The 23,012-nt window shown below is 44.0% G+C and overlaps 2 long non-coding RNA genes across 4 annotated transcripts in view; both read right to left on the bottom strand.

The window, feature by feature from the left end:
• Positions 1 to 23,012, bottom strand: part of LOC115657222 — a 155,952-nt gene that overhangs the window by 40,257 nt on the left and 92,683 nt on the right. The gene's annotated exons all lie outside the window — the stretch shown is intronic.
• On the bottom strand, positions 749 to 21,252 carry LOC115657223. Its single transcript, XR_004001926.1, has 3 exons — positions 21,243 to 21,252; positions 17,717 to 17,725; positions 749 to 848 (listed from the first exon to the last, which is right to left on the bottom strand). It is a non-coding gene; the product is annotated as an uncharacterized LOC115657223 (long non-coding RNA).

Genomic DNA, 23,012 nt, shown 5'->3' with positions numbered 1-23,012 from the left:
TTTTTTGAGGAATCTATTAAAGCAACGTTCATAGTTTCCTAAGGGGCAAACCAAAATATTATACAAACAACCGTATCTTAATTGCTTTAGGAATATGTTCATTTTTTTAAAAAAGAAAATTCCAAGTAAAGTTTCAACTCTATTCTCGTCTCCTGCTTTTATGATAAAAACAGAAGCATTTGTTTCAGATTAGAAAGTTAGAAATGCCAAAAAATTCCATTCAGGCTGATTGCTCAGGATGACTACCTAGAATTTTACAACAATCCAACTTAATCATTACCAACATCTAAGTAATGAGACAACAATTTAGTGTGGACTACAATGGCAAAATAATCGCCAAGATGACAAAACATTCTGCCAACTACGGATGTTTTCTTCTGATTTTTATTACTTATTGTTTCTGATAGTTTCATCTCTTCAGCGACATCTCCAGTTTAACAATATTTGTATACAGGAATTTCCACAGGTATGGGGGTGCAGGGGTTAAAATATAAAGCTGTCAAGAAAAAAACTGGTTCCTCTGTCAGAGAACTATTTATGTTGCACCATATAAATTAACATTATAGGTGTTGCAATTCATGCCTATGTGTTTACTTAAACTGTTCCAACATTTTTCAGCCTGGCCACTTTGGAAATGGACTTTAAGTAGGGTGACCATATTTCCCTATGCTGAATATGGGACACCTGGTAAAATTACAGTAACTCCTCACTTAACGTTGTAGTCATGTTCCTGAAAAATGCAACTTTAAGTGAAACGATGTTAAGTGACTCCAGTTTCCCCATAAGAATTAATGTAAATAGGGGTGGTTAGGTTCCAAGGAATTCTTTTTTTACCAGACAAAAGACGTCTGTGTGTCAGCAAGCTCCCTCTGTCCTGAGCCCAGTCGTGTGTCCGCCCTGCTCTATGAAGATGGGGGAAGCGGGGTGCAGGAGTAGGGGGAGGGGGACACCCTGACATTAGCCCCCCTCTTCCTCTCCTCCGGCACAGCAAGCAGGAGTCTTGGGGAGCAGCTCCAAGGCAGAGGGCAGGAGCAGCACATGGCCATGGGGGGAGGGACAGCTGCAATTACTAGCCTGCTGGGCAGCTGCTGCACAGGGAACTTAGGGGAGCGGGAGCTGATAGGGGGGCTGCCGGTCCACCCTGGTTCCAAGCCCCCACCAGCTAGCTGCAACAGGCTGCTCTTCCTGCAAGCAGTAGACAAAGCAGGCGGCTGCCAAACAACGTTGGAAGGGAGCATTGCACAACTTTAAACAAGCACGTTCCCTAATCAGCAATGTAACAACAAAACAACATTAAACTTTAAGTGAGGAGTTACTAGACTTGTATTCAAGTGAGTTCAATGACAATCAGAACTATGCAGTACAAACATTCAAATTAACATCAAGTTGACTGAGCCCGTTAAAAAGAAATACCGCGTAGTGGGATTCTTTTCATTTATGTTTTTATCTTTAAGGCTTTAGGGTTCACATGGGGAGAGGTGACACACACACAGGCCGGCTCCAAGTATTTTGCCGCCTCAAGCAAAAAAATTTTCAAGCACCCCCCGATCCCGCCCCAACTCCGACCCATTCCAACCCCTTCCCTAAAACCATGGCCCCACATCCTCCCCCAGGCACGCTGCATTTCCCCTCCTACCCCTCCCTTCCAGAGGAGCACTCAGGGGAGGAGGCGGAAGTGAGCTGGGGGGTGTGTGTGGCAGAGGAACCGCGATTCTTCTGCCCCACCAGGGTTACTTCCTGTGGCCCTCCCCACGCTCCCCACCACCGCAGCTCACCTCTGCTCCGCCTGCTCCCCTGAGCGTGCCGCTGCTGCTCCACTCCTTCCTCCTCAGCTTGTCGCACAAATCAGCTGATTCGTGCAGCAAGCTGGGGAGGGAGGAGGGAGAAGCAGAGCGGTGGCACACTCAGGGGAGCAGGCAGCAGTGGAGCGGAGGTGAGCTGGCGGGAGCGGAAGCGGTTCCACTGCCCCCCCGCCAGGGTTACTTCCTGCAGCCCTCCCCGCGCCCCCCATCACCGCAATTCACCTCTGCTTAGGGCCAGCTCCTGGGTTAGAGCCGGCCATGGACACACACACACTCCCATACACCTCTCTCACATGCGGGGGTGACTGACCCGACCCGACCCTCTCTGGCCAGAGCTCTCCGCCCTCCATACTTGGCTGGGTCCCTGGGATGGGCCCAGCTCTCCTGGTATCTGGCACCACATGTTCCCAAGGCAACATGTTAGGGGTGGGGCACGCAGGGTCGCAAGGCCACCCTCCCCAGATTTCTGCCAGGGTTCACACCAGAATGTGGTCAGCAGCAGCTTTCCGGCACAGTGAGAGAGAGAAGTGATGGGAGCTGCTTCGAGCCACAGGGGAGTAGGGGAAGGGGGAATGACCTGGCCCGTGTCTTTGTGGATCTCATCTCTTCCCCCTCCCTACCTCCCCACATCCCCTCTCTCCCCTTGCAGCTGGAAGCAGCTTGTCCCTTCCGCCACGCACAGTGTTAAAAGGCAGCTAACACCTCCAGGCTGCTCCTAGCCACCAATATCACCCAGCCGCCTCTTGTCCCCAAGAAGGGGTTAAGCTCTAAGGATGCACTGTGCACCAGGGCCTAGGGAACCTGACTGCAGAGGCTTCAGCGAACCTGGTCAGAAAGGTGGCTCAGCAGGGAAGGGTGATGGAGCAGCCCCGTGCTCCCTAGGGGCAGGACCCAGGGCGGGCGCGTGCGCAGGTGAACAGGATGCTAAGCTCCTGCTTCAGGGGCTGCTGTGGAACCTACAGGTTCGGGCAGGAACAGGCTGGAAATCGCTTCCCTCCCACCACTCCAGAGCTTAGCTGAGCAGCAGAGAGGCTTCCCTGTGCCAGTGCTGTGCGGAGCTTTGGCACATGCAGGGCTCAGTTCCTCCTGACCAGCGCCCCGGGCTTTCCCAGGGTGCCAGCCCAGCCAGAGGCAGTGGGGGAAGGAAGGAGCCTGCCGGCCAGGCTGATGGTGAGCTCATCACTCCAACCAGGGGCTGGTTTCCGCACAGCGCTGGGTGCAAAATATGGAGGAGAAGAGGGGCTGGTGTGGGGGTGTGTGAAGGGGTAAAGTAGGGAGAGGCTAGCAAGAGGGGGAGCATGTAAAGGTGGGTAGAAACCCGAAGCAACACACAACTGGCTGCTGCCTGGCACCAGCTTGCACTCACCAGCCACCGCAGCTCACAGCGTGCAGCCAGTGCCAGCCAGAAACGGGAATGGGGATAGGGCCCTGCTGGCCGAGAGCCAACATGCAGCGGGGGCTACGCTGACGGACCAGCAGGGTGAACGGCTGGCCCCACGCGTTGCAGCTTTTCCCCACCACCAGCCTTGCACGCCCACCCCCATCGTTGGTCACTGGACCCCCACACTCACCGCTGGTGTGTGGGCAGCTGGCGAGCAGGGAAACGGCTATCAGCAGGAAACACTAGTACTGATGGGGGCAGACAGAAAATACGGGACAATTTGCCCATTTTTTAAAAAGAGTCAGGACACCTGTGGGAGGGCTTAAATATGGGACTGTCCCTTTAAAAATAGGACGTCTGGTCACCCTAACTTTAAGGAGTTTCCATGCTTCACAAACCGAGCAAATGTAAAGCCTCTGAATTATATAAAAGACCCTATGGAGTCCATGTGGAGGTTAGAAGTGCCACAAAAGTCCCTATAAGAATCTCTGTGTTTTAGAAAAAATGCTGTTTTCAGTGAGACTAGGATCAGATTAGTAGTAAAAAGAACCATTTGTAATGGAATACTCATGATAATTTTGGCCAACGTTCAAGGCAAAACCTCAAAATGAGTGGCTGATGGGTATGAATGCTAATTATTTTCTAGAGGCTGAGCTAAGCAGAACTAAAAGCCATAAAACAGAAAAAGACATCACAGATAACACAGACTTCCCAAAGTTACTGCATATCTAGGGCTGAACACGTAGAAGGAAATACATCAGAGGGCATTTAGTACTCCAACATTTCCGTTCTAAAACCAACCACCCTTGACATCTAAAATAACCCAATTATAAAATACCTAAGTCTTATATCAGCATTTGAACCAGAATTTAATGTGCTGTTTTTGGTTCTGAATGACAAAAATGTAGTTCATTTTTAAACAGCGGTCAACAATCATCAGACATGTTGAAATTTCCCAAGAGATCTAGCTAATACATTGTAATCGTCAATGACCAGATAACAGGTTGCACCAGCATGGTTCATTCCTAAACTTCATAACAGGAGTTTTAAGAAGCTAACAGCTATCACTCCCCTTTTGGCATTCCTGACAGCTGAAACACTCTATATGGATGGAATCTTTTAATCTATGGAAATAACTAAGCAAGAAAGAGAGATGAAGTTGCATTTTATTGAGATGGCCCTAGCACACATTGATCTATTTTTGTATTACTTGTATGTACTGAATGGTTTGTGTGCTCAAAGTGCAAAGATATCAGTAATTTATAAATTAAATGTTAATAGATATGTAATTCATACACCCACTTGAAGTCTGACATGATATTAGCAGCTAATATTAAATGAGACACTAGAGTTAGAGATTAATGCTTTATACCACTTGAAAGCTAGGTATCAAGCTTTCGGAGGCAATACAACACTTGGGTCCGTATCATGCAATCAAGCCCTCCTGAATGGATCCAAATGCAGGATTAGGACTTTGTTTTCTACTTCTAGAAGTCCAAGACAGTGGCTTCTAAAATGATATTGGAATTGAAGTGTAAGAGAAGGAAAAACAGGGAACAGTAGCAGCAATCTAAATTACTTGATTTTAAGGCCAGAGAGACCAATGGCACTGTTAAAATCCAAACTATTGTGACCTATCAGGGCTTGACGAAAATGCTACCACTGGAAAGCAGAGAATCACAGGGCTAATAATGGGTAACAGTGGACTTTTAAAGTGTCACTAGTCCTTCATTCTAGCAATGCTTATCCATAGTGCCTCATGACTGAAAGAAAAGGTCCTGACCTCATAACCAATATAATTTACATTTTCTGCTAGAGTTTAATATCTGTGTTCTGATGGCTTCCTATAAACCTTTCTGGAGAGGTGAATTGTATAGCATCAGCACCTACTAGTACTGCTAAAGCTGGCATCAAAAAGTTAACATTATAAACACTGTTTAAATCTCAGATATAAAATTTAGCTCCAGGCTGAATCTTAGTAAACTAAGATCATTAACGGGATAATGATCCTTTTGTCTAAGCAAACAAGGGGAAACAAGCAAACAAGAGACTGAAATGTTTATAGAAGCTACACTAACTTCCAAATTTTTAGTTACAACTGCAAGTATTTTACTTTCATAGTAAAATTATGCTTCGTATTACCAATTCATATTGTTTGCTGTGGTTATGTCAAACAAGACAGAACAAGGAGGCCTGAAAGGAAAGCAATGAACTGAACAGAAGCCAGTTTGAGAGGAATCCTTTTCCTCTTTACAATTTCTCATAGAGCATACACAAAAAAACTGTACAAACAGAAAACTGGAAATTCATCCATCAATTAGCCTCCGTTAGTACAAACAGGAAACCTGTTCACAGTCAACTGATTTGCCACAGAGAGAGGGAAACACGGACTAGGTAAAAGGCACACGGATTCAACAAGATTTTAAAAGAGTGACTAAGCAACAAAGTTGCATTTCAAATAGACCCTAAACAACTGGACACATGCTGCTGTAATTTACATTGATAATCTAGGGTAGTAACTCAGCCAACTTCAGCAGTGTTGCTTCTTCACCCGTTTTACTACTTCAAAATTTAATTCAGTAAGTTCATTTTTAGCTTTTTAAATACTTGTCTACAATCAGCAATTTTTACCTACTGCCTGACTTGTGTCCTTGGTAAAAAGGAATTAAAAACAACCCACAACCTCCCAAAAAAAACATAATTTTGCAGTTTGTTCAGTTTTCAGTGCTTCTGTATTTTAGGCCTTGTCTACACTGCCAATTTACAGCACTGCAGCTTTCTTGCTCAGGGGTGTGAAAAAACACATCCGAGCGCTGCAAGTTTCAGCGGGGTAAAGTAGCAGTGTAGAAAAGTGCACCAGCACTACTCCCCTTGTGGGGGTGGGTTTTTTACTGTGCTGGGAGTGCCCTTTTCCAGCGCTGGTGCCACGACTACACAGCCATGTTAAAGTGTTGCCGTAGCTTTAACGTTACTAGTGAAGATGTACCCTCAGATTGTTAATTCTTTGGGGTAGTGGTAGTAGTGTGGCCAAGTGTCTGGTTTTCGACCGGAAGATCCGGTTGAAAAGAGGACCTGATGATATCTGGTCAGATTTAGTGGCTGGTTACAGATCTGGTTCCTGAGGGTGGGAGAGGCGTGTAGATGCCGAGTCATCACCCATGCCAGCACCCACTCAGCCAGGGCCACCTCCTACTTGCATCAGGCGGCTGCAGCTCCCAACCCCAGCTCTGCAGACAAGTCTCTCCTGACCAATGTATGGACGGGGCGGGAGCAGAAAAGCAGTGAGTGATGGAGGGAGGGGAAAAGAGGAGCAAACAGGGAGGTGGGGCTTCAGTAAGAAGAGGCAGAGCAGGTCCTCAGGCAGAAGGGGGACGGGGGGAAGAGGAGGTTCTGGCACTCCTGCTGGAGGTCCAGTTTTTAAATATTACGAAGTTGGCAACCCTAAGTGGTAGCCTTTATTTTTCAGTACTGTAGAGAGCTAAATACATAGATGATGCTAAATAAGAGACCGTACCCAAGGAACAGCAGTGCTCAGGGAGGAAACTTAGGCTAAGGTTTCTGTTATTAGTTTTGGGTCACCAATTTGGCCACAAGGGGGAGAGCTGTGGACACTAACTCAGGGTCTTGAGGACAGGGTAGGAACTTAGTCTATTGACAATCTCCTTTTAGATAAAAGCTGGGCTGTGATTTCTTTTGGTATACTGTACCTCTACTTTTATTACAATAAACTGAAATTAAAGTCAACATTCTCAAAACAGGTGAAACACACACACCTGAAAAAATGTCCACACCACCCTTGCACAACCAACAGTTGTACATGTTAACAGAGTTGCAGAATATGCAAGTGTATACTTGCAAGGTGGGGCTGGAAGTCCAGAGGGGACAAGCAACAGGGCTGCACAGTTTTTGCCATTGAATCCATTAAGTATAGCTTTGAAATGCTGGTCCTAACTTTTTTCAGTTTTGAGAACAGGACAAGGATGGCAGGTTTTTATTACTACCAACCATCCATAGCTTAATATTGTGTAACTGAATAATAAAATTAAATGGGAAAACACCAATCCCCAAACTAAGTTTAATGCTAAAGGGTAGGGCTATAAAATTAAATACTCAAAAGTAACTGAAATCCCTAGAATTGTATTTACCCTGCCTCGTTGCAAATCCCATCTATTTTATAGTATTCAGTAACAACAAAGGTCTTCATCCAGCAAACACTTACGCACTTTAACTTTTCATATAGCAAGTGGTTCCATTGACTTGGAGTATGAAATTAAGCATGTGCATAAGTCTTTGCAAGATCAAGGCCAAAAATGTTATATTTAAATAGAAGTTATTACTTCATGCAATGGGAAAGAATATTAGAATTTTGGAAAAGAATATTTGAACCTCAAACTTTTACATTGCCATAATGCTAGAAAGATGTTTTTTAGTTTTTGCATTTAACATCTAAAAATTCTTTTTTAAAAGGAAAACCTCAAGAGGCAGCTGGCTTGCACAGCTCTTGCAGTGAAACCAAGTCTCTTGCTCTGCAAAAGGGCAGCCTTGTAAAAACAAAACAAAAAAAAGGAGATGAAGGGGAGGGGAGAGGGCAGGGGAGTTTATGAAATGAAGGAAAAAAGTCACTCTTACGGAACTCAAACATTCTGAGAAATAATTCAACATCAGACAGAAGCAAGGCACAAAATATTAAGGGTAAAACATATGTTAATGTTTCTGAAAATTATGAGCACCATTGTTGCTTAGCTATTCTTTTAAATTTTATGAACACAAACTTGTTCATAACTTAACTATAGTAGGAGCTACTAAATGCCTGCTATAAGAAAGTTTGGGCACCATGCAGTATTGAACATTTCCTCTCCAGTGCTTAATGTGTCTGTACATTAAAAAAAAATGTAAACAAAAAAGAGGGAAATACATATTACTTATATGCTTCAAATTAATTATGAAGCTGCTTTGTTATTACAGGACTCTAAATGCAGGTAGTTTTGACAGCCGCAGAAAAGCAGAGGTAGAGATACTGCATTTGGTTTGGCTAAGCACTGCAGTGTTGTGTGTATATATATATTTTTATTTTTTTTCAGTAGCTTTCACGTTTTCTTTTCTTTTTTAAAGAGTTAATGGACATTTATGGCAGGATTCCATACCAAACCATACTACGCATGATGAAGCTGTCAGTAGGACATGCTGCTGGATCAGCATGGAATTTTACACCCTTATTAGAGAAGCAGCACCTCACTGAGATGATAAACTGGCATAAACTCAGCCATCCTGTGTAAACTCGATTCCTCACAGTTAGCAGAAGTAACCTTTGGTTAAAGAGAAAAATGTTTGTTGACAGAACATTATAATAAAAATTGTTAAAATCCAAGTTTTTCTGAGTTCTAGTGTTGTTTGCAATGCTATAAAGAGGTGTAAGCAATTCCTTTACAAACTCCTCTTTCAGGTGACCAGTACTCAAATATTGATTCTAGTGGAATTGGGCCTATACACTTTTTAGCTTAAAACCACTTTTTAATTTTTTTATTTGGTTTTGTGATTAAGGGAGCGTATAACTTTTTTAGGTAAGCTTTTTTTAAATTTAATTATAAACAAAGCGAGACCCAGTAGTATGAAAATCTCTGCTGACAAAAAATGTGATTTCTGTTCTCACAAAAATTACTTCTGCCTAATTAAATAATTACTGTCTGTATAAAATACAGTATTTAATTTTATTTTTAAGAAGAAAGAACGCCTTGCTATTCTCTTCAGCATTAGAATAAATATTAGTAACATTTGACAAAATTTTTCTTTCTGTATCGTGAATATATCAAAGAATGCCCCCAAGCCAGCCTGATGCAGAAACAGAAATAGAGGAGAAAAGGCACTCAAAATAAAAATGGAAAAATAAATAAAATAATGTAAGCCCCCGAGCTGCATTGAGCTCCATATGAGCACTGGTTTACTTACACCAGGGGTAGGCAACCTATGGCACGAGTGCCGAAGGCGGCATGCGAGCTGATTTTCAGTGGCACTCACACTGCCCAGATCCTGGTCACCAGTCCGGGGGGCTCTGAATTTTAATTTAATTTTAAATTAAGCTTCTTAAATATTTTAAAAACATTATTTACTTTACATACAACACCAGTTTAGTTATATATTATAGACTTATAGAAAGACCTTCTACAGATGTTAAAATGTATTACTGGCACATGAAACCTTAAATTAGAGTGAATAAATGAAGACTCGGCACACCGCTTCTGAAAGGTTGCTGACCCCTGACCTACACTGAAGTCAGTCCAGCAGAGGGGCTTTGTTTTTAGACTATTGTGCATATGTAACCCACACACCTTCTGGGCGTGCTGTTCTGTCCCATCTAGTGGCACTGAGACCACTTAGACATGCAAGATTCATAGATTCCGCGGCCAGAAGGGACCATTATGATCATCTAATCTGACTTCCTGTATACATAGGCCATAGAATTTATTGAAAATAACTCCTAGAGCAGATCTTTTATAAGAACATCCAATCTTGATTTTAAAATTCATAGATTCATAGACTCTAGGACTGGAAGGGATCTCGAGAGGTCGTCGAGTCCAGTCCCCTGCCCTCATGGCAGGACCAAATACTGTCTAGGCCATCCCTGATAGACATTTATCTAACCTACTCTTAAATATCTCCAGAGATGGAGATTCCACAACCTCCCTAGGCAATTTAGTCCAGTGTTTAACTGCCCTGACAGTTAGGAACTTTTTCCTAATGTCCATCCTAAATCTCCCTTGCTGCAGTTTAAGCCCATTGCTTCTTGTTCTATCATTAGAGGCTAAAGTGAACAAGTTTTCTCCCTCCTCCTGATGACATCCTTTTAGATACCTGAAAACTGCTATCATGTCCCCTCTCAGTCTTCTCTTTTCCAAACTAAATAACCCAATTCTTTCAGCCTTCCTTCATAGGTCATGTTCTCAAGACCTTTAATCATTCTTGTTGCTCTTCTCTGGACTCTCTCCAATTTCTCCACATCTTTCTTGAAATGCAGTGCCCAGAATTGGACACAATACTCCAACTGAGGCCTAACCAGCGCAGAGTAAAGCGGAAGAATGACTTCTTGTGTCTTGTTTACAACACACCTGTTAATGCATCCCAGAATCACATTTGCTTTTTTTGCAACAATATCACACTGTTGACTCATATTTAGCTTGTGGCCCACTACAACCCCTAGATCTCCTTCTGCCATACTCCTTCCTGGACAGTCTCTTCCCATTCCATATGTGTGAAACTGATTGTTCCTTCCTAAGTGAAGCACTTTGCATTTTTCTTTATTGAACTTCATCCGGTTTACCTCAGACCATTTCTCCAGTTTGTCCAGATCATTTTGAATTTTGACCCTGTCCTCCAGAGCAGTTGCAATCCCTCCCCTCCCAGTTTGGTATCGTCTGCAAACTTAATAAGCGTACTTTCTATGACAACATCTAAGTCATTGATGAAGATATGGAACAGAGCCGGTCCCAAAACAGACCCCTGCAGAACCCCACTTGTTATACCTTTCCAGCAGGATTGGGAGCCATTAACAACTACTCTCTGAGTACGGTTATCCAGCCAGTTATGCACCCACCTTATAGTAGCCCCATCTAAATTGTATTTCCCTAGTTTATCGATAAGGATATCATGCAAGACCGTATCAAATACCTTACTAAAGTCTAGGTATACCACATCCACCACTTCTCCCTTCTCCACAAGACTCGTTATCCTATCAAAGAAAGCTATCAGATTGGTTTGACATGATTTGTTCTTTACAAATTCATGCTAGCTATTCCCTATCACCTTACCACCTTCCAAGTCTTTGCAGATGATTTCTTTAAATTACTTTCATTATCTTCCCTGGCACAGAAGTTAAACTAACTGGTCTGTAGTTTCCTGGGTTTTATTTCCCTTTTTATAGATGGGCACTATATTTGCCCTTTTCCAGTCTTCTGGAATCTCTCTTGTCTCCCATGACTTTCCAAAGATAACAGTTAGAGGCTCAGATACCTCCTCTATTAACTCCTTGAGTATTCTAGGATGCATTTCATCAGGCCCTGGTGATTTGCAAGCATCTAACTTTTCTAAGTGATTTTTAACTTGCTCTTTTTTTATTTTATCTTCTAAACCTACCCCCTTCTCATAAGCATTCACTATGTTAGACCTTCCTTCAGACTTCTCAGTGAAGACTGAAACAAAGAAGTCATTAAGCATCTCTGCCATTTCCAAGTTTCCTGTTACTGTTTCTCCCTCCTCACTGAGCAGTGGGCCTACCCTGTGCTTGGTCTTCCTCTTGCTTCTAATGTATTGATAAAAAATCTTCTTGTTTCCCTTTATTCCCATAGCTAATTTCAGCCCATTCTGTGCCTTTGCCTTTCTAATCTTGCCCCTGCATTCCTGTGTTGTTTGCCAATATTCATCCTTTGTAATCTGACCTAGTTTCCATTTTTTATATGACTCCTTTTTATTTTGTAGGTCATGCAAGATCTCGTGGTTAAGCCAAGGTGGTCTTTTGCCACATTTTCTATCTTTCCTACCCATCAGAATAGCTTGCTTTTGGGCCCTTAATAGTGTCTCTTTGAAAAACTGTCAACTCTCCTCAGCTGTTTTTCCCCTCAGTCTTGATTCCCATGGGACCTTACTTATCAGCTCTCTGAGCTTACCAAAATCCGCCTTCCTGAAATCTATTGTCTCTATTTTGCTGTACTCCCTTCTACCCTTCCTTAGAATTGCAAACTATGATTTCATGATCACTTTCACCTAAGCTTCCTTCTACTCTCCCTATTTGTTAAAATCAAGTCTAGAACAGCTTACCTCCTAGTAGCTTTTTCAACCTTCTAAAATAAAAAGTTGTCTGCAATGCAGTCCAGGAACTTATTGGCTAGTCTGTGCCCGGCAGTGTTATTTTCCCAACATATATCTGGATAGTTGAAGTCCACCATCACCACCAAATCTTGGGCTTTGGATGATTAGGTTAGTTGTTTAAAAAAGCCTCAGCCACCTCTTCCACTTGTTTAGGTGGCCTGTAGTAGACTCCTAGCACAACATCACCCTTGTTTTTTACCCCTTTTATCCTAACCCAGAGATTCTCAACACTTCCATCTCCTATGTCCATCTCCACCTCAGTCCAAGTGTGTACATTTTTAATATATAAGACAACGCCTCCTCCCTTTTTCCCGTCTATCCTTCCTGAGCAAACTATACCCATCCACACCAACATTCCAATCATGTGTATTATCCCACCAAGTTTCAGTGATGCCAACAATGTCATAGTTGTATTTATTTATTACCACTTCCAGTTCTTCCTGCTTATTACCCATACTTCTCGCATTTGTATATAGGCATCTAAGATACTGGTTTGATCTTGCCTCCCAGTTTTGCCCTGACCCTCCTTTCTCTCTGCCATTATAGCCCACGCTCCCTCTTGTTTCCGACCCATCTCCCAGGTCTTCATGTTCCCCACTTACCTGTGGGCTTTGCTCACCTGTCCCTGTCAAACCTAGTTTAAAGCCCTCCTCACTAGGTTAGCCAGTCTATGTGCAAATAGGGTCTTTCCCCTCCTCAAACGGTGAAAGCCATCTCTCCCTAGCAGTCCTTCCTCGAATAGCATCCCGTGGTCGAGGAAGCCAAAGCCCTCCTGGCGACACCATCTTCGCAGCCAGGCATTCACCTCCATGATGCATCTGTCTCTGCCTGGGCCCCTACCTTTGACAGGAAGAATCGAAGAGAATACCATCTGCGCTCCAAACTCCTTCACCCGTACTCCCAGAGCCCTGTAGTCACTCTTGATCCGCTCAGCGTCACACTTCGCAGTATCATTTGTGCCCACATGTATGAGTAGCATGGGGTAGTAGTCAGAAGGCCGGATAATCCTTGACAATGCCTCTGTAACATTTCAGATACGGGCCCCCGGCAGGTAGCATACCTCCCGAGATGAAATGTCAGGGCGACAGATGGGCGCCTCCGTCCCTCTCAGCAGAGAGTCTCCGACCACCACTACCCTATGTTTCCTATTTTCAGTAGTGGCAGCAGACCTCCCAGCCTTAGGGGTACGAGGCTTCTCCTCTTTACTCTAGGGGGTGATTCCTTCTCTCCTGTATCAAGAAGAGCATAATGGTTACCTATTTCCACGGCAGGAGGGTTCGCAGCAGGGGTGGAGCACTGGCCACTGCCAGAAGTAACCAACTGCCAGTGTCCACCCTGAGCCATCTCCTCCTCCACCTCCTCCTCCACCAGTGGTGTGTCAGCAGTCCTGTGAACTGGGACAGCTACCTCAGCTGTCTCCACATGGACACTGTCCAGGAATTGCTCGTGGATACGGATGCTCCTCAACCTAGCCACCTCCTCCTGTAGCTCTCCCACCTGTTGCCTGAGAGATTCCACCAGTAGACACCTTTCACATTGGATGCCCCCCCTAGCCTGGATATCGGTAAGTGGAAATTGCAAGTTACAGTCTTTGCAAAACCACACCAGAATCTGGGTAGAAGCATCCATGCTCTGGTGCTCTGTCTGGCTACAGGCGCAGGTGGGGGAGACAGAAGCAGTGCTGCCACAGGTGTTGCGGGTCTTCCTAACCATCGTAAGCCTCCCTCTGTCAAACTCCCTCTCAGACTCCCCTGTCTGCAGCTCCCCGTCCGCTCTGCTCTGCTTTAAAGAGAAAGGATTTGGATGTAGTTTGGTTTATAGGTTTTCAAGGGACTAACGGGTCATGGATAGGACCGACAAGGGACCCCCACTCCCCTCCTACTCCCCTTCACAACTCCCTTGCGAAACTCCCTGTTAGCAGCCCCTGGTCACAAAGCTCCCTGGTCGCTTGTGCACCGCTTTATAAAGCCCTGGCCTGAGTGAATGCTCCGCCCACTGGTTAAGGCTCAGCCAATTACCAGAGGCTTCTAGCTTTCAAACCTTCCTTTGCAGCTCAGCCTCCAACTGCCAGCTACAGCACACAGTCCTTCAAACAATCAAAACAAACAAACAGACTGACAAACACAAGCTCAGCACACAGCAAGTAACCCACAAACACAAACAAACACACACACTGCAGACAGTCACTTACCCCACAGATGCTGTATTTGCTCCTCCTTCACTTGGAGAACTCCCTTGCAATTGTCGTTGGAATTGCTGGTCCACCTCTCCCTCCCTCACTTGCATAAGAACTTTGTCACTGAATAGTTTGAGTTACTTCTGCTCCTTATTCCCTGCACGATGCTCTAATCCAGAGGTTCTCAAATGGTAGGTCGGAACTGCAAAGTGGTTCATGACCCTGTTTTAACGGGGTTGCCACGGCTGGCTTAGACTTGCTAGGGCCCGGGTCTGAAGCCTGAGCCCCACCTCCTAGGGCTCAACTGAAGCCAGAGGACTTCAGCCCTTAGCTGCAGGCCTCAGGTTACAGGCCCCCTGCCTGGGGCTGAAGCCCTTGGTCTTTGGTCCCCCAACTTGGGGTAGTGAGTCTCAGGCTTTGGTCCCCCCCTTCCTGGGGTCATGTAGTAATTTTTGTGGTCAGAAGGGGCTTTGAGAACCCCTGCTCTAATCCTCTGTTTCGGAGAGCAGCAAATCATCAAGCTGAGAATCAGAAATTTTAGTTAGGCATTACCAACAGGCTGGTTAATATATAAAAAACAAAAAAGATCCACTTTTCAATTCCATTCTAGAAGGAACGAACCCCTCCTCCCCAAAAAAATAAAACAGGGAAAGCGTGTTAGAGAAAGCGAAACACATAATTAGAATGATCTCTAATTAGCATCTCAAAATTGTCCCATGAGACACCAGTGGGCCTTTTAAAAATGCATTTTCAGTTATCAAATATATTACAGATGGCACACATGGATTTTAATTTTATAATGTAATTCAGAGATAAAGATAATACAAACACACACACCACCAGCATGTTAACTGAACAGGCTGTCATATGGCACAAAGTCGGTACAGTGCTTTGAACATATAAAATCCTATGTAAATATTATTGACTGACAATATAAACGTTATAAGTGGTATTTCCTTGGTAATGGAACAAATAATATTTCTAATTTTCTTCTACAAAGAAAAAAAGGCAAACATTTCTAATCAGAATAAGGTGGACCCAGAAACCATTTACAGCCCCAATCCCGCAGACTTACGTATGTACTTAACTTTAAGCATGTGAATAGTAGTCCCACTGATACCAGTGAGACTACTTGCTTACAGTTAAGCACACCGCATAAATGTTGACAGGATCAGGGTTCAAGATATCTAGAATAGTCGTCACTTCTAATTCCTGAATGTGCGTGGTTCCATTATCGTGTATTTGTAAAACACTTCAGCCAAATTCTAGCACGTCAGTTTTCAGCAGAAGTGAATTATAAATCTTCTGCTAGATAAAAATGATACAAGGATCGAAATGCTACAGACAAAAAACATGTTAAGGAAGGCTTCAGAAATATTACATTTTTAAATAAGAGATCACTGAATATTATTTGTTAGCAAAAACTCTTCTCCCAATATTTGAAAATCAAACTCTATTTAATTTGAAATCGCTCTGTAAAACATTAGTTTTCACACCAAGGTCATGTTCCAAGTTAATTCTGCTCTCCTCCTAATCCCTGTCACTTCCATAATAAATCTTTTAAAAGATTTAAGAAGATTTACTTTACTGAAAGAGAATAGGATACTATCCCTTTAAATAGAGAGTCTTCTGATGGTGCTCACCATATTCTATATTGGAGAAGTTCACAGAACCCAACCAGAACAGCAATATATATATGCATATGCCTTAAGTATTATATATTCAGTAAACAGGATTTAAAACCACATTGTGCTGTGCGATTCCTTTGTTTTGTTAAGAACAATAAAAAACCAAACATCTTCCAAGCACTATCAAAATATCTGCATTACTTACAGTCCAGTCTTCCCTGCCCACACAGATTAGGATTTGTGTAGTGACTCCATAAAGTTTAATTAAAATTAAAATTCTGACTCATCTCCAAGCCCTCAACTTAATACTTTTTTTCTGATAGGGCATCTCTCTTTTCTGCATAAAATTTCCCATGGTTATTCTCCAATCAGGGCCCAATTTTGTGTGTGAAAAGTTCACAGTTAATTGGTCAGGCTGCTTTGGAGACAAGATACCAAAACAGTGTCATTTTCTTCATTTTTTAAAACTGTTTTAACTGTTTTGCCTAATTGTAACTCAAACGACTTGAGTTAACACCTTTAGCTTTTAGATACATAGTCCTGTAAATAATGAGGCTCTCTTTTATCAAACTGGTGTATTAAAAAGTGTTTTGTTTTTAAAGGTTGTCTCTACATGTACTATAACTTTCTTGACTAGTCTTGCAAATACTATAAGCACGGCTTCATTTACCCGTTTGAAAAAGATCTCTGAAGTCTGCATCCCTTTTGGTTGCAATAGCAGCCCTCAAAATATAAAGTGATCAAAAGGCTTGTTTGTCTGTTATTTTTTCTGGAAAAAAAAAAATCACCATTTTTTCCATGGTGCAATTTGGGGGGGGGAGGGGGAATCACTCTCCTCTCCCATTTTGCACAGTTGTACTCTCGCCCACCTGTCTCCAGAGCCCCTACCCTCAAGTTTTTGCTTATGGCAGCTTCCATCATCACTATCACCATCCCATAGAGAAAGACTACTTTATTCTCGGTGAAGGCCCCTTGGGGTACATCCACACTACCCGTCAGATTGGCGGGTAGCGATCGATTTATTGAGTCTCGTCTAGATTCAATAAATCCATCCCCGAACGCACTCCTATCGACTCCAGAACTCCACAGGGCGAGAGGCGGAAGTGGAGTCGACGGGAGAGCCACAGCCATCGATCCCACGCCATGAGGACGGGAGGTAAAATCGATCTAAGATACGTCGACTTCAGCTACGCTATTCTCGTAGCTGAAGTTGTGTATCTTAGATTGATCTCCACTCCCCAGTGTAGACCAGGCCTTGGATACATGGCACAGGTTCAGCAGCTGCTTCAGCAGTATCAGAGAGCAAAAACTGACAATGCTCCCCTCCCCTTCCAGCCACCTCCATTGTACCCAACTACCACCACTTCCTTCGCTTTTATCTAGGGAGATGGAGTCAACACAATGTGAGTGAGAAGGGTTGAGAGATAATAGCTGCTGTAGACTTTCCTAGACACTGAAGAGATGGAAGCCGCAGAGAGAGATATTCCCTTTCCCCATCTCACCCCCCACAAGTTTGAAACCATTCTCCTCATATGTATATCTGTGGGAGTGAGGCACCAGAGCTATCCTCCATCTCCTCCCAGCAGCAGGCTCATCTCCCCTCAGAGGCAGCTGAGAGTAGATACCCCCAGCACTGGGATCTTTACTCCCTCTGTAGGGAAACATGTGGCAGCAGAACATTCAGATTCTGTACGAGAGTGGGATGAAGAGGCAGAATTTTCATACACAAACACACCCCAAGAGGCAAGGAAGTAGAGTGTAGTTAGTCCCTGGCATAGTGGCCTATTTATACCTCAGCAACATGAGGCTGCCCAATTCTGTCTGCTACTGCTTCCCCTCAACTTTTGCTCAGACCAGTCAGGTAGGTCACATAATATAACTTGAGGGGGTTCAGGTTCACCAATTTCTCTATTCACTCTCTTTTCTATACTCAGCCTGGGTCCATGTTGCACTAGCAGCTCATCAGCTGAGCAATGACTGTTGTCAGAGTTGAGACTTCCCTTCCAGCATGGGGCACTGATTCCAAGAATGAACTTTAAACTGCCCTGCCACTCCCAAATAAGTAGGGGAAGCTGAACCCAAGTTAGGCAGGAAGCAAGTTATATCACTGTACAACTGAAGCCATATCACTGGAATTCAGATAGCTGTCAGGACAGACGCAAGTTTCACTGGCATCCAGTGAGGGTTTGCAACCCATAAGTGGAAGGTGGCTGAGACTAGGAGGTCACAGTTTAAGGCTGATTGATCTCGTTTCTTTTAATATAGCATTCTACTAACATTGTGTCAGAAGGAAATATACGTTAGTTTTAATTCTGAAGGCTGGAGGACCAAGGATAGCTTTCAACTGCCTTAAGGAGTTGTGACAAATAAGATTAATGCACTACTTATTTATCTCTGGAGTCCCTAGTTAAATTCCTGGTTCAGGTTTCAGTGAATATCAGTTGGGTAGATTTAACCTAGCCCCCTCCTCCGCATTTGTTCATAAATCACATCACAGCAGCAGCACATAGTTTGCTATATTGGCACTCTGGCTCAAGAGATTTCTATAACAGCAATGGAGTTTCAAGTTAGAACAGAGGCAACCTGACAAGCTGAAAGAAGATACTGTTACCAGGCAGTTACTTATCCATTAAACCTGAATCAAGCCAATGTTTCAAGCCCTTGCTTTGAAGAGCAGCATGATTCATTCACAAATTTAACAAAAACAATAAAAACGTCCTTGCAAAGTCTCAGCACTTTACCTCCTCATTACAAAAAGGCTTTTGACAAGGCTTATTTTTCTCCATTTTTAACTGAGCAAAAACATTATATATTTATATATTAAATGAAACAACAAGTAGTTAAAACCCACACAAGAAATTTCATGCAACTTTTTTATACCATTGGAATCTCGTTATAATCTGATTACATATGCTGCCACTTTCAAACCAAGCCTACAGTAAAACCAATGTGAGTTAGGGAAAAACATTTATCCGCATTTTACAGATGGAGAACAGAGGCATAGAGAGGTTTAGTGAATTCTTTGAGGTTACAGAAGAAGTCTGTGGCAGAGCCAACAATGGAACCTAGAGCAGCCCCTTAAATGTAAGCCCATGCTCCTCACCACAGCCACTCCAATTTTACTGTACCAGTAAAATTGTTGTCCTTGGTTCTCCCATAGGGGAGAACGTGCGTGTGTGTATATATGAAAGAGAGAGAGAGATTGTGTGTGTGAGTGATGCATACAAAGCGAGTGAGTGAGCACAAGAGAATGCAGAGTAAAAAAAAAGCACGTAAAGTCTTTACATTTATAAGACTTAGATAACTGCAAGAAAATGGATATAAAGGGTTTCTTTTTCATATGTACATATTAGAGGTTTTTCCCTTAATTGTACTCTTCACAGCCATGAAATTCTATGAACTAAATTCAAATAATATTCCTTTGGGTGGCTGGCAATGGAGGAGAAATTCAAAGGTCATCTTCAAACAACTATCAACTAAATTGTCTTACACTAACCACAAATGTACAGTAGAAATATCTAATGGCAAAAGTGTAACTCAGGCCATGTCTACATCTAAAATTTTGCAGCGCTGGTTGTTACAGCTGTATTAGTACAGCTGTATAGGGCCAGCGCTGCAGAGTGGCCACACTTACAGCAACCAGCGCTGCAAGTGGTGTTAGATGTGGCCACACTGCAGCGCTGTTGGGCGGCTTCAAGGGGGGTTCCGGGACGAGAGAGCAAACCGGGAAAGGAAACCAGCTTCCCCGCGGTTTGCTCTCTCGGTCCCGGAGCCAGCCAGCAAACCGCAGGGAAGGAGACCTGCTTGCTCGGGGTTCCGGGACCGAGAGAGCAAACCGGGAACGCCGCGGTTTGCTCTCTCGGTCCCGGAGCCACCCAGCAAACCGCAGGGAAGGAGACCTGCTTGCTCGGGGTTCCGGGACCGAGAGAGCAAACCGCGGCGAAGCTGGTTTCCTTTCCCGGTTTGCTCTCTCGGTCCCGGAACCCCGAGCAAGCAGGTCTCCTTCCCTGCGGTTTGCTGGGTGGCTCCGGGACCGAGAGAGCAAACCGCGGCGTTCCCGGTTTGCTCTCTCGGTCCCGGAACCCCGAGCAAGCAGGTCTCCTTCCCTGCGGTTTGCTGGGTGGCTCCGGGACCGCGAGAGCAAACCGCGGCGAAGCTGGTCTCCTTTCCCGGTTTGCTCTCTCGGTCCCGGAACCCCGAGCAAGCAGGTCTCCTTCCCTGCGGTTTGCTGGGTGGCTCCGGGACCGAGAGAGCAAACCGGGAAAGGAAACCAGCTTGATTACCAGAGGCTTCCTCCTTCCACGGAGGTCAAGAAAAGCGCTGGTAACTGTCTACATTGGATTACCAGCGCTGGATCACCAGCGCTGGATCCTCTACACCCGAGACAAAACGGGAGTACGGCCAGCGCTGCAAACAGGGAGTTGCAGCGCTGGTGGTGCCCTGCAGATGTGTACACCTTCAAAGTTGCAGCGCTGTAACTCCCTCACCAGCGCTGCAACTTTCTGATGTAGACAAGCCCTAAGTTAATTAGTAAACCTTTGGAACCAAAAGTAGGTTTTTCTCATGCTTGTAGCAAGCACTGGGAAACCCTGAATGCAGAGGATTAAGATTTCTGTCAGAAGTACCTTTGATGATATAATTGCATCAGGCCGTAAATTTCACCAGCTAGTATATTATAATCTTGCGACACTTCCAGGGACAGGGTTAAATTTGTTATTACAGTGTTTGTTATGATGAATAATTAGCAGAAACTAAACAGACAATGGAGGGGAAGACTTTTTTCCCCCATAAGTGAACATTTGTTTTCCAGTGCTCATTAAGTAAAGTTAGCGAGTGTGAACGTGTGTGTGTATGAGATATTAAAAACAAATACACACACAGACATTTACTACACAAGAGAAGTCGTGAGCCAAAATTTTGATGCGCTGTTATGTAAACTTTGGTGACATGCATTTAAAACTATTTTAAATGCAACAAAATAGATCCAAAGCTTTTTAAAATGTTGCTTGACGCCACCTTGTGTTTTTGGCTAGTTCATATAAAAGGTACTACATGCTCTCCATTGAAGTAACTTCCCAAAAATAAATACCATATGCAGTCAAAACTATCAGGCAGTTCACATATAAACATCTCCCATCCCTATTCTGATTTAAGAACTCATTAAAAGGCCAGATTCATTAGAATTCATTAAAATTGTACAGATGCCCTATTAACTTATGGATGAGTATCCATGGGAGGGAAGAGAGACAGGAGGGAAGTGGACAAGGTAGGAGAAGATACACATCCCACATGGGGTGCCCCATCTAGCAGACAACACCAAGAGATACTCCCGGTTGGATCCAGCTGGCCCCACAGACATGGAGCTTGCAACATGCATGTGATTTATAGAGCTGTACATATGCACACTCTTGAAGAATCAGATGCTCTTCATGAGAGCCTCCCTCTTCACTCGTCTTTGATTTGCATACAAGCTGATCATGGGGGGAGGGGGCGCTCAAATTCCAGCCTATACATACTAGTAATGCAGTTCTATTGTCACAAAGTAAGGTGCTAGGTAACCAAAACACTGTTCTGCTTCCCCTTGATACTCTGTTCAACACAGGTGCTTTTTAAAATTTGTTTTGCCTGATTGCTATTGTTAGCTACAGAAATTGTCATCTGAAAGTGATGTTGAGGGATACTCCACTCTTGCCTTTGACATTCTGACTTCTGTGAAAACTGAAACGCCTTTTTAAATGTGAATATAAGTGATACACACTTTGGGTTTACTTTCAAAACCAAACTTGCATGCAGAGAAGGATAAATACTGTACATAAATTCGAAGTTCCTTTAAATGAGCAGAAAACTATTATGTAACACAATCTGAAATGGACACACTTTCCTGTAAAAATCTATAGCTAGAGTAAAATCTAAGTAAGTTTACTAAAGACCATCTGATTTGTATGAAGTCATGCTCCTTTATCCTCATACATAAAGATGAGACTCTCTCTCTAAAGGCACTCATATGCCAGCTAGGCCAGGGGTTATGAGTCTCCCTTCCAGGAAATGGGAATATAAAAATCGTGGAGCTTTTATGGCATCACTTCTTGTTTAGCTCTGCATTGCACAATCTACCAATAAGCCTTTAACAACTTCCACTAACAGCATCTCACTAACTGGCACAGGAGTGATGTCTGCACTGGGAAAGAACTGTGCCAAAATGTCAGATGAAAGGAAGTGCTCTCCACCACTCCCCAGCTGTTTCAAACCATGCACACTGCTGAGCATGCACATTGAAATGTGTCCTTTGAAGGATATTCTGCAGTTCTCCCAGGAGCAGGGAGAGATCACTCTCTGTATGGTCATCAGTCACATGGTGCTCTAAATGGAGAGTTCTCCACATACACACTCTCCTGTCAGTGGCCTATAGGCAGAGCGAAGAATGAGACAATCCATAAGAGAACAATGCCCTCCTGCAGCTGTTGCATTACTGGTGAAGCACGATGTATTCTGGGGTGTCTTTAGCAATCCAAGTGGCGCTGAGGAATTTCAGTGCAGGGATGCAGTCAGGAGAAGAATAGAATTTCTAAAGGATGTGGAACACGCCAGGGGACATTCCTTCTAATTTTCATTTTTGCAAAACATTCCTCTGCCCGCCCCCACAAATATAACCGACTCTGTCTACGGTGATCTCATCACTGTGTCTAGGTTCAGCCTGAGCATTCTGCGGAAGGCCAACAAGAGGATTCTGTTTAATACATTCCAAACTGACAAAGCCTCCTGCAACAGAAGTGGAGCCCATCTGCTTCTCCAGGGGCCATTATCCAGCTGCCAACTTGAAAAGTGAAAAAAAGTTTTGCAAGAAACAATTGTCCAAATAAACTACAGTAGACGGAACACTAGGCTGCCTCGGCCACTGGAGAGCATTCTGCTGAACATTAGTACTTTTACAGAAAAAATAACTTTATTAATAGTCAGGAAACCTCTCTACGGTAGCGTGCAAATTAGAGAGTGCCTCTGACCCTTGCTTTTAGGCTTTTTGTGCACAAGAGCAGGTGGCTGCACTTCAGAGCAATCAGCTCAACTGCAAGCAAGCAGCTGGGAGGGACGTCAAGGTGGCGCTCGTGGCATCCTGTGCAGTACTTGTTCCCACAGCCACATGGCTTCAGGCCCTCCCCAGATCAGAG

This window comes from Gopherus evgoodei, chromosome 9 (assembly GCF_007399415.2).
Source record: "Gopherus evgoodei ecotype Sinaloan lineage chromosome 9, rGopEvg1_v1.p, whole genome shotgun sequence".
Taxonomy (NCBI): Eukaryota; Metazoa; Chordata; order Testudines; family Testudinidae; genus Gopherus; species Gopherus evgoodei.
This window is presented reverse-complemented; position numbering and strand designations above follow the sequence as displayed.